The sequence below is a fragment of the Coturnix japonica genome, chromosome 8 (genome assembly GCF_054131305.1).
Source record: "Coturnix japonica strain WE chromosome 8, WE-NBRP24, whole genome shotgun sequence".
Lineage (NCBI taxonomy): Eukaryota > Metazoa > Chordata > Aves > Galliformes > Phasianidae > Coturnix > Coturnix japonica.
In genome coordinates this window covers 25,657,070-25,672,964 of record NC_140670.1, presented here as the reverse complement: position 1 = coordinate 25,672,964, position 15,895 = coordinate 25,657,070, and the positions used below count along the sequence as shown (strand labels likewise).

The 15,895-nt window shown below is 40.0% G+C and overlaps 1 protein-coding gene across 14 annotated transcripts in view; it reads right to left on the bottom strand.

Moving 5' to 3' along the window:
* Window positions 1-15,895, bottom strand: part of VTI1A (vesicle transport through interaction with t-SNAREs 1A) — a 242,703-nt gene that overhangs the window by 21,650 nt on the left and 205,158 nt on the right. For 3 of the 14 annotated variants that reach the window (XR_014948755.1, XR_014948754.1, XR_014948753.1), the window contains one exon: window positions 2,764-2,857. The exons of the other annotated variants lie outside the window; for them this stretch is intronic. The gene's annotated coding sequence lies outside the window, so the exon portion shown is untranslated. The remainder of the gene's footprint in view (window positions 1-2,763; window positions 2,858-15,895) is intronic. 14 annotated transcript variants of the gene reach the window in all.

The following is a 15,895-nucleotide window of genomic DNA, read 5'->3' as shown; positions in this document are numbered from 1 at the left end:
AGTGGTCAGCAAGAGTAGGTATTTACTTCGTGCAGACTCTCTGGATACAATGGATTTATGGCTGCCAATTCGAAACAAGGCTGCTATTGTCTCTTCACATTTTATCTACCTCCATTATTCATTTATGTTGATTTTGATTGATGAAGACAGTTTGAAAAAGGAGGGGAAAAGGGAGGAAGGGGAGAGAATACTTCAACTGCTTGGTCTGTAATTTCTGTAAATCTACAGTTCATACTGGAAGAATGTTACTCAAAAGAAATGTCAACTTGCACATTTTGGGAAGAATGCTTCCTTTTGCCTTCCTTTCTTCTAATTGAAATATAGGAAGCAAGGCACAAGCAGTGCTTGTGATACATATCCAATCACTGTAGATGCAGCATCTCACACTGCAATCAGACAGGAAAATCAGTGTTATTCTTTTTAATGAAGAAGTGGTAAGACTTCTGCAAAACCTCTTTTATGTATTTACTTCCTATTCCTCAGTTAATTAAGTTTTAGGCTGGCTCAATCTGCCAAGAACTGCTTGGATCACAGAGCTGAACCTAAGCAGAGTAGATATAAAGTGAAAGCATCTGTCAGAAAGTCACTCTGATGACTGTGGGGAAGTCATACAGAAGAGGCCCAGCTTTTGCTTTTTTACTTCCAGATATACAGTATTTACTGACCTCTCATTAAAATATCCTGACAGAATACTGATAGTTCCTAATCTGATACATTTATTTCCATGGGAGTCCATGTCTGAAGCCTAAGAAGAAAGAGATTCCTGAGAGTCATATAAATTCTGTTCACTCCTCTCAAAGTTTTAAGTGAGCTTCTAAGCAAGCACTACAAACTTGCCAGGCTCTCTGCTTACTAGGGGAAAAAAAGAAAACCCACATGCATCCACCACATTTTCGTATCTCCCTACTCTAAGATCTGTTCCACCTACGGTGACTGTAAAGTTCACCTGATTGCCTGTGGCTGAGGGCAGCCCAGTATTCACTTGAATATTTGGTTGCAGGATTTCCCTTCTAGTTCCACCCCTTTCAGTGCTTTAAATAGTATAAAGGAATTATAATACAGCAAGAGAAGGAGCAAAAAAAAATAGATAAATTGTTATTAGACTGTTATCAGATATCACTGTCACATTAAAGAATCAAACCCTCTCTTGAAATTCTTGTGTTTGAAATATTGGTCTTTTACAATGGCTGACATTTCAGGAAGAGAACTTTGCTCCTTCCTATTAGCTTTGAGAATCTGTGGTTACAAACAGTATGTGTAAAAAGGAAAACTTGAATTCCAAGAACAAACAGGCAAGGGAAGGAAGAGTCTGTGGAACTGCTGAACACACAGAAGCCTGTTGCTTGACCACTCCGTTCATTCTATGAAGCATAATTACATCTGTCTTTTTTTATATTATGTGGTTCTTATTATTACTTTCTGTACCATCTTTCATGTTTCAAGGGAGTAGTCCTGGTTGTAACTGGTAGACAGAAGCTAATTTTAATTACTCTGTGTTTCTGCAGAGCTCTCGTGCCGACTCCTGTTGATGGACACAAGAATGTGTGCAAAATCAACCAGTTATGGTTGTGAAATTCCAATCTCCACTATTCTGACTTTTCAAAATGATCTGCTCTTAATACAATGCTAGTTGTTGACAAAGGCTGTCAAATAAACGATAAAGCTCTCAGGAAGTAAACATCTCTCCTCTAGTAGGTTTGTATATATTTCTGCAAAAGAAAAGAATTCTGAAAGTAAATAAACACATGGGAGGATTAGAGAAGCAATAAACAAAAGCATTTCCGCATTTTGAATTTAAGAAAAGAGAAGCCTCTTTCCAGCAACTGCCAGGAAATACTACAGCACCAAGATGAAGTTTGTGCTATCTAGAATATTATTTACTGCTAAGGTATATGTACAAGTACACATATGTACATGCACACACACATACACAAACGTACTACATGCACATCCCCATTCAAAATTAAAATGAGGTTCCTAACATGCCATTAAGGACAGTTGAGCAGAGCATTTTAATATCTGTGTGAACGAACAGAGGCATAGGATTCCTTTTTTTTTTTTTTTTTTAATTGTTTTTGCTGTTTCAAGATGATGAAGCTAATGCTGAAACCTTTCAGTCCTAATGAAGGAGTTTACAGTGTTTTTGATCCCTGCACCCCACCTTGATTGTACCACAATCCCTCTGAAAGCTTTAAAATAGTCTCCAGCATCAACATGGTACAGAGCCTGTTGAACATGCTGATCTGCTCATGATTACTCCTTGCCACTGTAAAACAATCTAACTCCTCAAGTGAATGGAGTCTGTAGCAACAATGGTGTTATTGACTTGTTGCTCCAGCTCTATTTAGTTATTACCCTCGAGGCCACAATCAATAGACTTTGCACCAAGTCAGCCTAATAAATCCCAGGCTTTCACTGGAGCTTTGCCAGGAACTGCTAGAAAATCTATGGCAGTCAAACACTTAGAGTATGAATAACATAGAAAGCTGTACTGACAGCTGTATAAATTAATTAACAAGGAATGTTCTTATTCTTTTAAGAAGATCATAATGCACGTTTACCATGATTTAAGGAGTCACAGGTAGAGCAACAGAAAAATTACCTTTGTGCTTTCCTTTTAAATACAAATCAAATGTAATTAAAAACATAACAGCTTCAGATTACCTTTTCCTCCCTTTGATTATTGGATGTGCAAAAATCTGCACTCACATTACTGCAGCAGCCATTTAATTACTCCCAAGTTTTATTTTAAAAGGAACTTACCCAGCAAACATTGAACGCTTAGTGTAAACGGTGCAGGCATTTTAACTTGATAAATGTTGATTGCTGTGTTGATTTGTGTTACCATATCCTGCATCTGCAAGGGGGATTTAAATCGTGTTTGTAATACGGTGATTAAAACAGAAACAAATAGAAGGGGAGGAAACAGTTGTTCAACTAAGAGGTTGTCACTAGTGAATTCTAGGTTCTTTCAGTTCCTCCTGTAATAAGCAAATATTCTGCAGACTCAGCTCCGAGGTGCCCGATCGCAGTGTCCCGAGATGCGCCAAACCTACTGTAGCAAGAGCTTGGTGCCAGCCCAGAACAAAAGAATCTGCTTTTTGCACGTTGAAAACAAATGTAGCAGATCAATAGGCTCTTTCAACTGATTTGTTGCCCCAGTGGTACTTTCTGGGAGCATTCAGCTTTCCTAATGAGGGTCACGGCTTTGATGAGAAGCAACAAGCCGGGGTCAGGCAGCCAGCTGGTCTGGCACTTGACACTCGCTGAGCAACGAAGGTGTGTGATTGTGTGCACAACCTCCAGGCAGAGACAAATGCTGAAGAATGAGTTGTGGCAGTCTTTGCATTGTTGGGAAGGGAAAGAAAGCTTAGACAATCAGGACAAGCTATGCTGCACTGTTAGCCTGGAAACACAAAAGTCATTTGCTTCAGGCATTGGCAACACTGATGTCACAAGCAATGTGAGGAAGTCAGAGCAGAGTGAGGCTTTTCCCCTGTGCTCTACTCAATTGTGACCACTAGGGTGGGTGCACCAAACATCCCACTACAGCACCTGGCTTAGGTGTTCAACCCAGCCTGCTCCTACAGACAGCCTGGGGAGGGCTTGGTGACAGCAACCAAACTGGCTCACCTGAGGAGAAGGCAGTAAGCAGGCAGTGCATGGGCACCTTCAGCTGGAGAATGAAGGTGCGATCATGCTCTGAGATGTCCTTCACCCCTCTGCCTAGAGAACATGTGAACCCCAAAGACCGATACCACAACCATACCCGGCTGATCAGATTAGCTTTCCTCAGACAACTAGGCTTCCTGCGGTCACTTCAGTACTGCTTGCCACCAGCAGAAAGGAAGGGATGAGGTTCATTTTACCGCTCTCAGTTCCTCTCCTCTGTGGACAAAATCCTCAATTTCTGTTTCAATCCTCCTGCTCCAAAGGGACTTAAGATTTTTTGGGGGGGGAAAAGAAAGTTGCACTTTGCATTTATAACCAGGCCTTAAAAGTGACTGATTCCACCACTGAAGGAACTTCAAGGTTACTCCATTGCTGCTGAAACCTCATTTATCCCTTTCTTTGCTTTCTTCATAACTTTGTTTTAAATATCCCTTTCTATATGTAAGGCACAAAACTTCTCTTTCACAGGGTCAATATTAGCAACCAAAATTGTGTCACTGAAAACTCTGCTCATATCTAGAGGTCTAGAGAGAAAGACATGTGAGAAGCAGCTGATGGTTTCTTCACATCCTAGCATTCACTACCAGTAGTAGGATTCGGGATGGGTGATAGCTCACAATGCACAAAGCAATGCAATGCTGGCATCAGTCAGTACATGAAAGAGAGAGACTAAGCAACTAGGACCTGCCAAAAGCAACAGTACTGAATGTAGTGCAGGCATCCTTTTTCCTTCTGAGTCAGTTTTTGCAGCAAGCTCCACCGTGTTCTCATGAAGTACTGTACTGCTGGAAATAGCTCTGCTTTGCTGATGCGATTTAAAACTAAGTTCCTGGTCTTTTGGGAGTCATTAAAGATCCTGAGATAAAAGTGAATCTCATTAGCCAATTCTAAGAAACTCATATGAAGAGAAAGTGTAGAAGAAGGGATAGCTGTTTATAAACGCAGCAGTACAGAATTTCATGAAGTTCTTTACCACATTCTGCATCTGACCTCAAAATTCTTCTTCCATGTACTGATCTGATTGTCTTATTTTTAAGAACTGTACCAACTGTCCATATTAGCAATTCCATAACAGTATTTTTTTTTTCTTGTACATAACTTGTACATGAATAAGAACAGTAGTTCCTAGGCACACAGCCACTGCAAGGTAAAACTTCCAGTACATTGCATCATTCTTCAAAGTACTGCCTGCTAGACTACTCTGTAATTGCTTTTTCTTCTTGAAATAGTCTCCTCTGAAATCTCCATTTGGATTTTGGCAGGTGACAATCCCCAGGGGTACCATTGCAGTGGCCAACTACCCATCCTCTTCCTTTGTTTAGTTTTCTTTTTTTTTCATATACTTGAGGATACGAATATACATTTACTTGCCCTAAGACTTTGACCAGTAATAGACAGCCCTGTGATGGAGCAAATTTAGAGGAGGAGTAATGGAAATGGAAATAGAGAACAGCTGAAAAAAAACAGTCCCATGCTTAAATGCACTTCTGGTGAAGGACCTTAAAATTTGTACAGCTTCTTTGGTTGTTTCTCTAAATTGAAATGTGTGATACTGTGCTTAAGACAGCTTCTTATGGTGCAACACTGAACAATGTGGCTCTGAACATACAGGCCAAAGAGAAGCAGGAAACATTTTTTCTTTCCAGCAGGTCTACAGAGGTTGAACAAAAGAAACTCTCTTGAGTATGTGACTGGTGCTGAACCTAAATGATAATATTGCATGGGGCTGAGTTTTCAGTGACTTGTTCCTTTCTATCAAACATGGTACAGCTAATTGACTTTGGAAAAGAATCCGTGGAAAGCTGTATGGCCTGGTCTGCTTTAATTGGGGTGGCGCCCACCAATAGTTTCTCAGGATCAGGGAAAAGGCATCTTCCATCCAAGACAGGCTGCTATTTACTTGTGTTCCTTCAAAATTCTTTCGTCATGATAGACCGGATCAACCCAATCTAAATGTTTTGATCTATTACATATGTGGAAAATGAGATACTGGCACATGCACAAAAAGCAGCTGCTTTCTAAGTGCAGTATCTTAATGACCTCTATACAGAGCACAGGGGCAAGTGAATTAGTCCTCTACCAACGGAGACAGCTTTACCGTCCAGTCTCCATGTAATATGGGAAAGGAAACTCAATGCCTGCCTTAAATGACAGAATTAAGCTAGATGTAACTTGCAAATTGATTAATTTTCTCAGCAGACTGAGATTGATCTAAGTTTTCTCTTTTGTGCTGTAAGTATTCCATGTTTGTCCTGATGCAAGTTAGCTAAAGTAAATTAGCTCATGTGGAATAAATTTAAAGGGACACTGCCAGATCTAATTTAGTCCCAAATTAAGGATAAAAGTGAGAACAATACAAAATAAATATTAAAAAGTCAGTCAGGAAAAAAAAAAAAAGAAAAAAAAAGAAAGGAAGCAAGAAAGAAAGAAAGAAACATGAGATTTCTTATAAAGAAATAATTTTCATTTAAATAATATTTGCAACCTGCAATTGAGTTCTGTGGTGAAGGTGAAATTGTTTACGTTCAGCTAGGTGACACCAGTAAGCCTGCTGCAGCTCTTCAACTGCAACCACCGATAACAAACAAAGAAATGAAGTGTTTCTAAGCAATGATTCAAAGCTGAATGCTGAGAATTTAAATGCTTTCCAATCTTGCTAGCTATTTTAGGGGATAAATGTAAACTTTTAAAATATTTTAAAATATTCTTGTGATTATAGACAATACAACCACTCCTGGCATGGTCGCTTTGATCCAGAGCACCATGTTGCCAAAGATCTTCCTTTACTGGTGCACTAACCAAGGCCCCTGGAAATCCATGTACTCTGCTATCAGCTTCACCTGTTGGCAATGACTGCAGTGAAGCAGTTCTGTGGGCTCATAAATCTGACCCACCATGACTGAACTAAGACAGGAGACAAGAGTTCATTTAAATTCACGTGATAATTTAAACTAACTGATTTTGTGCCAATTTAAAACAGTTCCCCAATCTTATTCCTGTTTCAACTTCAGCATATGCATGTGTATTAAAAAACACAACACACACAAGTTTTAAGATGGCTTTTGTATAATCACACTTTCCCACCTCGCTTTCCATTCCCTTGACCACAAAGCAATGTGAAGATTGTAGCTGCATGGGGAGCTCAGCCAGCAGTGTGACTGGGTGCAGTACCTCCAGTGATGGGAACTCAGGAAAATGTGCATGCCTTGCTTGCCATTGTATGAAGTAAGACCTATGGCATCCATACCATAAATGATTTGCCACCCCTCATTAGAATTTAAGTTGCTAACTGAGCTCAGAACTTTCACATCCTATTTTATTTACCAGACACTTTTAAATAGTTAATAAAACTTGATGTGCCTGGTAGAAAGAATGAGTAACAGCTATTGAAGTTCCTTGGTGTGGGAAGAGATGAAGAACACAACTTTATCTGTGTCTTTATCAGAGTTTTAATATGGCCCGAGAGTAAAACACAGGAAAAGGAAGGATAAGGTTAGTTTTTATAGCAAGATAGAAATTGATTATATCACCTTAATGGTGATAAATACAATGATATCAGCTGTCTTATTGCTCAACTGGATGAAACAGCACGTATTTCATTAGCCTAGGAGATTCATACTTAGAGGTGACAAACTGAATTGGCATTAAGAATAATGCTGGCCTTCATAACTTTTTTTTTCCTAAAGAAACTGTTATTTTATTGAACAGGACAAAACTTACATTTAAAGGAAGGCTTTATTTGTCACACACACGTGATCTAAACTCAATAAACTGAACAAGGCTTTTCTCTCTCCCTAAATCAGTATAATAATGGTAGTTTTGTTTAAGCTGCTTGTTTGTACAAAAGCCTGTAGATATATAGACCTCGGGGTAATCCTATTGCTGAAAGTAAGACCTAAATGAAAACAAATCTTACTAGCAGATCTCTATTTTGAAGACAGCTCTATTCAAATTGGCTGTGCTGATTATACTCTGAGATAACTCGCACACCATTTAAGGTTGATCACTTTAGCAAACACAAGCTTTGTACTGCAATTTTCTAGTCTTTCATTTTCTAGGATAGCAAAGACCCCCACACAACTCCTTCATGAGAAAGTTACATAACTTCAGGCCACCAGACTCTTCAGGGAGAAAGATATAGATGCAAAAGCTCAATTGTAAAGCTCTGCATTAGGATGTCAAATGATACTGGATTTTACCACCTCTGCATATTGAAGAGCAGGTTTCATTTTCTCTTTTTCTCCTTTGTGCACACAGTCATCAGAGCTCAGAACAACAGAAGCATGACTCTTCCTACTCCAAACAACATCTACACAAAACTAGCAAAAATGATGTGCCAAAAACTGATCATACCTGCACTCTTCTCAACTGAAATATTATTTTGGGGAATAAGTAGCATCTATTACAAAGATAGTGTGGAGTGGGAAAAGGGGAAGCCTAAAAGAGAAACATCTCTTAGAAGCTAACTGACTTTTCTTGAGTGGGAAACAAAACCCACATACTAGCAAAAAGTCTGATAGTGCTTATTTTCTGCTACTACATCAATAGGGCCAATCAGTTTATGTCCACTAGTTACATGTAGTTTTAATCTGTAGCAGGAATCTTTTAACTTTCCCTGCCAAAACACTTGCAAAAGTGAACTGATAAGCCCTAAATGTAACTTCAGTGTTCCCACTTCAAATTTTCTACTGAAGTGGATTGAAACTGTCACTGCTAAAATAGCTAAAGGCTTGCTCCAAGTAACACTGATTGAGAGAAGACATAGGAGTCCACCACCTCTGCTGGTGGCTTAAACATCCCTGGCAATTTTGCAGCTCCCTTCCACTCCCTCAGTTGACTGATATCCTTTTTTACATGCATGTGCATGGATATTTTTGTGTCTTGTGCAGAAGACATCATCAGGGGTTGCATTAACCTCTAAAAGCAATTTTCAAAGGCAATTTTTGGGTACTGGTAAGAAGAACACTGTGATCTTCCTACCAAGAGATTCCACAATGAATCTTCTCATAAGGGACCACAGTGACATGAGAAAAGCAGTACCAAGCTGCTGGACCTTTCCCCCTCTTCCTCAGCCCCTCCTAGGCTGCAAACAAGGCAGGGGAATGAGGAGGCTTATGCTCCCCATTCATTGCAAGCTCCACTTGCTGCAGCGAGAGCACAAGTTTTAACTAGTCTGCTGACTTCAATAGGAGCATTTACTAACACAACAAATGTCCACCGAGTCAGGAGTTCTTTAGAATACGGATTACAGATCTCTGAGGAAAAATAAAATCTAAACAAGGGAGGTGATGGGCTGACTCTGAAAGGACAGATGATTTGGGTCAGATGTGCACTAAAAGCTTCAAAAGTCAGGTTGCTTTTTCTCTTAAATCCTTTGTTTATATGCTCAACTCTGCCTTTCCCCTCTGGTTCCTACCTAAAAACTTAGTTCTTCCTCTCTACCTGAGGCCTCTTATCCCTCTCTGCTTTCCCTCTTTGTCTGGTTCTCACTCCCTGTGCCTATAAAACAGCTTGTTTTCCCACTCTTTTTCACTCTTTGTTTACCCTAAATCTTTTTAAAGATTATTTCCCTCCTCCCAGTCTCCCCAGTAAATCCATTAGGTGAAGTGATTAATTCATTGTGCCCCAGGAACCTGCCACAGCCACATTCTGAAGGGGTAACATGTCATTGCACACAGAGGATATGATGGGGCTGAAATAAGTGAATTTGCTTTTGTTACAGAGGAAGCATATAGCATATCTTGATCCCAACTCTGTAGCTCCAAGTCTGAAAGATATTTAACCCTTTGCATCGGTGATGCTCCTTGATGTCTTAGTTCACTTGGTCCCTCTTGCTGACCAGCAATTGAATTTAAAACTGTAAAGTGCTCTTGATGGATTATTCCACCTAACTAAGCAATGGACATCAGAAAATGCTCACTGATAAGAAACACAGTTATTACTGTATATACTCAGAGTTACTAACTCCTTAACAAGACTGAGCATTTTAATGTAAAGTTCAACGGTACCATGTGACAAAGCACCTCCTCCTGTCCCCCCAGGAAGTCTCACCCTCATTCTAAATATTAGGCATTATCTTAAAACTTTCAAGAATGAGGCTTTATCGCCTTCCCAGTGCTCTGTATGTTTGTGTTAACAAAAATATCGTGCATTATAGTAGTTATCTACATGAATGTCTAATACCCATCCAGTTTTGTAATTTCTTGGCTTCAGTGAATTGCAGTGGCAATGAATCCTTCAGACTGATCATACATAGTGTGAAAAGGCAGGTCTGATTCTGGGAGCTAAGCCAAAGCAGGGAGCTTGTGTGGAAGATATTTTTAATTGGGGAATGAATGCTTTTTAAAAACAAACAACCCGCCTGTGCCTTAGTGCTCTGCTAGGCTGATGATGTGACAATTTCTTATACTGACTCAATGTTTTGGTCCCATCCTAAGAGAAAAGGGTAGAAGAGCAATTCTGGTAGGAGCAATGCCAATGAAAGAGCAATGCATATATTTCTTAACATATTCATACACATCTATTTGCTTGTTACTTGACAGATGAATTTTCAGGACAGCATTGCTCTGTTGGCACATCAATGCTCATGAATACAGTACACCAGGGGAAATAAAAAATGGATTTTATTAAGTTTATTAGCAGCTAAAAACATGATACTTCAATGCTGGAAGTAAAGTAATCCACCTACACAATTTGAATGGAATGAACATTTGGCTTCAACCACAGCTCATATGTAAAATATAAATCCAGTTTCTCCATAGGAAATCCTTTGGGGTCTGGTTTTACACTACCTTGATCAAACCAAGAATTAAAGTTCAAGCTAGTTTCCATTCCCATATGGCAACATGACCTACACGTTTGTATTAGTGGTGCTACTCCTTCCATACCATTCTTCATATCAGCATTTCCCCCAGCTTCTCTCTCTTTTTTTCTTTCCTTTTGTTTCCTTTCTTTTAAATTTAAGAGGATTTTTAACACCATATAGAGAATATATTGTAAAAACAATGAAAAAATTCATACAAAACTTGTAAGACGTTTCTAAGTGAGGTCTCACCTCTCTGTCACTAAGTATCACCTATGGAAGGGACACAAGAAAAGACTATTTTTGCAAGAAATATTAGAGCTTAATATAATTATTTTCAACCTAAAGAGTACATGAAAATACAGATGCTGCATGCTTAAGGCTGTATGGTAAGAACAGGACTTGTGAGAATGAGTACTTCTGGGTTCGATCCTGTCTGTTCCAGATATACACTGCACTGATTGGGGATCCCTCTGCACAGCTGTGACAGAACTTTTACATCTGTAAAATGAAGACTCATATCCCACATAAAGATATTGCAAGGCTTGGTTCATATCTACAGTGTTCTGAAGCTCTAGGATTAAAACAGGTGTCTACATCTGAAATACTGATCTTATACATCTACTAGCAATACCTACAATAAGCTGTGGTGACACTTTCTTTTACTTTACTAGAAGACGACAGACCTGATTTCCTCCCAGATCTCACTGTTGGCACCTGGGGAGGCAGCTGAAAAGCAGAAGGCAATGCTACTGCTGTTTTTACCACAAAGTTTCCATAGCATGGAATACCCTCTAGATGACTTGGACAATTCACTGTCCATCAGCTAAAGGTGACCTGTTAATGACCACAACAGGTTTGCTGAGGTTGCTACAGATTAGGAACTGTAAGCTGAAGCTCAGTTAGTTGTGTTCACAACTTCAGGTTGCTGATATTTCTCTGGAAATCCAAAGCTCTTGATTAGCATAGGATTGTATCAGCTCCAGGCAAAAGACTTCCCCCATCAATCAAGGAAGCAGTGGATCTGATAAACTAGACCACCTTCCTCTTATCCCAAGATGTGGGTACTTTAATAAACACTGCTACCAAAAGCCACGGTTACAAGAACAAATGGGAGAAAAATGATGGGTAAGTAGGATACCACATCTGGATACCAAACAGATAAATGTAAGAAGGTAGCAGTTGCCAGGACTGCATGTTTTAGCAATGGAGTGCAGAGAAACAACAACAAACTCCAATTAATCAGTTGCCCACGAACAAGAGGGAGTTAAATCAGCTAATCATGTCTGCCATCGCAGGCTGGGTACTACAGCATAGCTCAGAAAGTCAAGCAGGTAGTGATCATTCCTTATCTGTAAAAGCAGCCATATTTTAATATACGGTGCTTCGCCCCACCCTTTTCAAAGAAGATTGATAAGCAAAATGATGAAGCTTTAATTAGCTTAATTGCAAATGCCTTATGTTCTTGCGTTGTTGCCAAACAGCTACTTCAACATCCAGCAGTTTACTTAATAACTCCCCCCTCCTCTTCCCTACCCCCTCCAAGCCCAGTAATGCAATTATTCTTGTGGCAAACCCCTATTTCACTTTTTCTTTATTTATTTCTCCCCCTCCCCCCTTGAATTACTGTAAATGGGTGTCTTTGAAAGCAGGGTGGCAGGCAGCTTTTGGTACAGGGCTTACCAAGAAACCCTCCATCAAAGGGGCCTTTGTGAGCATGCTCTGGAATGAGGCCAATCAGATCATCTTGCTGTCTGTCTCTGAAGAAAATTCGCCCCTGGTATGCAAACCAAGCCAAGTGCTGTAGACAGGGTGACTGCACTCCTAGTCCAACCTGTCTTAGTTGAGTGAAAAAATGCTGAAGGGAAAATTACCTGTTTGGCTCCAGACTGAATTAACTTTTTTAATATACAAGTATGTTTATTATTTTTCCTTAAAAGTGTCTGCCTATCTAATACATTCATTAATGTTATCTGGTCAGTTTGCTTGAAATATTATGAAAAACGTGCAAATGCAATAAGGCTACAATGCTTGGAGGCAAAGTAAGATGTATTTTCTAATTATATGACAGAAATTGACATTGTTATTAACAAATGACAGGAGAGAGTAATCTCCTTATGTTAAGACTAGTGCAAGCTAGGATGTCTCGCTCATCATCCCCAGCACACCAGGAGCAGGACATGCCTTGACATCAGCCCCATCCTCATTCACCTGCTACCCTAAATCCTCAGTAATGCCCGACAGGAGCCTTCTGAAGCCAGGTTGCAGGGCCTAGCTCCTGCAGGGCATCCTCTGCTCTAGAAGATCCTCCTGGGTGATTCTGGGCTCTCCCGGGTCCTCTTGGGTGATGCTGTGTCCTGCAAACTGAGGGGCTCTGGAGCACCACTGCTGCACCTCATCCTCAGAAATCACTCATTTTCACCATCCTTGAGATGCTTCTCACGTCTCATGTGATTCACCTGTACTAGCTAGGACTGCAGACAGAAAGCCTAGAGCTTCTGCTTGCACTCAGCTAGCTCTCCCCTTCCCTTGGCACAGCTGTCTTCTCCTCTGCCTATCTCGAATTCCTCCCCCCCTCCACCACCACTTCCTCCTGCTCCCTATGTGCTCTTGACTCTTTTGTTCCCCTTTTTAGAAACACCTTGTAAGTGCCAGACAGGAATTTCCCGACACTATGTCCCGCATTAAGCAAGCGATAATGGCAGAAACAATAGAGAATTATGTCAGTAGGGTGCCCTAACAAAAGAGCAGAATTTAAATGAGGAGGCAGCTTTGGTCTTTGGAATTCGTCCACTATAAACGACTCTTCTTTTATTAGCATGTCTAGTTTAAGTGGAACACACTGTAGTTTTGAATGGACAATAATAAAGAAGGATCATATGTTCTACTCTTACATGTGTACTTAACATTCCCTGGAGCTCCTCTCTCTCTCTGACATCTCCTCTTCATCTTCCACTCCTGTCCCCATATTTCTCATTGTATATAACTATCTTTCTTCATCTTCTTTTTTCCTCTCTCAGAAGAGCCCAGAAGTTCTCATTCAGAACTACATAAAGTACAATAAAACAAAACATACTAATTCAGCAATCTGCTTGTGCACCTTCCTCACAAATGTTTGGCTTTGAAAATATAGAAGAAAACTCAAGTCATGAAACGTATTTACAAAAACAGTTGACATTAAACCTGTCCAGGTTGTTACTCTCTGAGAACGTTAAGAGACAGTAGAAACATTTTGTTCCCATCTCTATCTTGGTTCTAGCAGCATATTCCCAGGTTGGACATCCATTAGCAGAAAAGTTACCTAAAAGTAGAGTTTCTTAAGTAACTGTTCCTTCTTAACACTCTCCTATGAGCTTTACTGGTGTCAGATTCTGCAGCTGTACTGCAAGGCAGGTTTTGCACATTAGTCCATGTTTAAAACAAACAAACAACTGACTTTTTAAGCCTGGGTCATTGACAATAGAACCTTACAACCAGCTGAACTGGCCATAGGTGGAAACCTGAAGCCAACACTACTTCTGCTGTGCTCTTGATTTCTAATTCATTGGCCTGTGGGTTACACTCAGGGACACCTAGCTTTCTCTTGCTGCACACACCATGGATTCGTTTTATCTGTGATCTGTTTTATCAATTCATGACAAAGTTACAATAAAAACAGCATCATTTTTTTCCTTCTAGCAGTGCATAAAAAGAAAAATTTCACCCAGCTTCTTTCCCCCTTACAGTCTACAGTAGTGCCAAGTACTATCTCATATCAGGTAAAAGACTAATGTAATAATTTCAAAGCCTTAAATCAAGCTGGTCAGTATCAAGATACTCTGATTTCTGAAGTGCTCTGAGGAGTTCTGTCGGGTCTTTATGGAATCAATCATTCAGGCACATCACACAACCAGAAAAAAAATAAATCCCACCACCTTTTCCTTCCATGCACTAATTTGTCATACGAATCAGTTCTCTTGACATTGCCTTCTGTGCCAATAGATGACAGTCTAGAGAATACATATAAGAGGAGCCACAGACTAAGCAAGCTACAGATAGTAGATTACAGAATGAAGAGCAGTCCAAAAATTCTATATTAAACTGCACAAGAAATGAAACTTGGCTTCTCTGAGAGATAAAGACTTCTGCTCTATATTCTAGTTTTCCATTTCCCAAGTGTGCTTTTCAAAGGATGCTCTGCTTGTAAAAATGAATACGATGACTAATAGCTATTTTCCATTCACTCCACTTCCTGTAGGTATTTGCTCTGTGGTGTGATCTCTCATGTTTGGGACCAGGTGGGGGTCCTATGTACAGCTGAAACATGCTTAATTTACAGTGCAGTGCATGATTAGACAAAGAAGGAAAAATGCCCCCCAGCTTTGAGTTGCTGACACTGCCTCTGGAAAGGCTATTTCAGGATCTCAAAACCTACACCCTACATACAGGTCTCCATGTTGTAGTTCTTGTCTGTGTGACTTTAACATCCAACATCTCTAAGGCCCTTAACACAGAGTCTATGACTACTGTAAATACAGACAGGAATGAACACTGGGATACACTCATGGAAAATGTGTTGGAGCAATGTAACCCAAACTGTGATATGCCTCTCATTAAAACAGGCGAGCTTCCTCAAAGCAGTCATACAGGTTGTTCCAGAAGCAGGGTTTTCACTGCCACAGCAGTTAGTGCCACTAGAACAGCTGCAGAAGTAGTCAGATCTTTCTTTAAAAACAAACACCTATTTGCAAATATGTGTATTCCTAATGCCCTGGAATACGAACATGAAACAACCAAGACTCAAAACTTCTGCAAGACAAATTCCCTTAACGCTCCCAATTTTAAAGGTAGTAATAAATGAAGTCAATATCAAACCCAGGATGTGCAGAAGGAGTTCCTACTCTGGTGTTCAAACCATGAGATAATTCCTCTGCTTTCAGGCCCTGATCCAGAGCAAATCAGTTGGAGTCCTTCTATTGAGTTCTCAATCAGCAGTGTAATCACTTTAGCATGTGTCAGGATTAAAACCAGCCCTCCAAACAAGACCATGTCTACACTGCAAATGCCTTACTGATAAAGGAATACCAGCACAGTAAACAGACAAAGCATTCCTGGGGCGGTGTAAACTTACACTGGCAAATCTGTTCTTTGTAGTGGTATAGTAAAATCATCCCCGCAAGCAAAACAAGCACCATTTTTAGGTATAATTGCATCTACATGTGTAGTGTTTGCTCACTGAGAGGTGTCAGTCTGACCAGAACAGCTGTGCTGATAGAAATCTGCAGCACAGACATAGCTTTTTCTTTTTTTTCTTTGTAAAGTATTAAGTAATTAATAACTATCAACATTGACTCTGTGGTCAAAGAGGTGTCAGTTTGTCATAGATTTCTGTAGAGGTTCACACAAACTAGTTGATGTAAGGAAGAGAAAAGAAAGGCATTT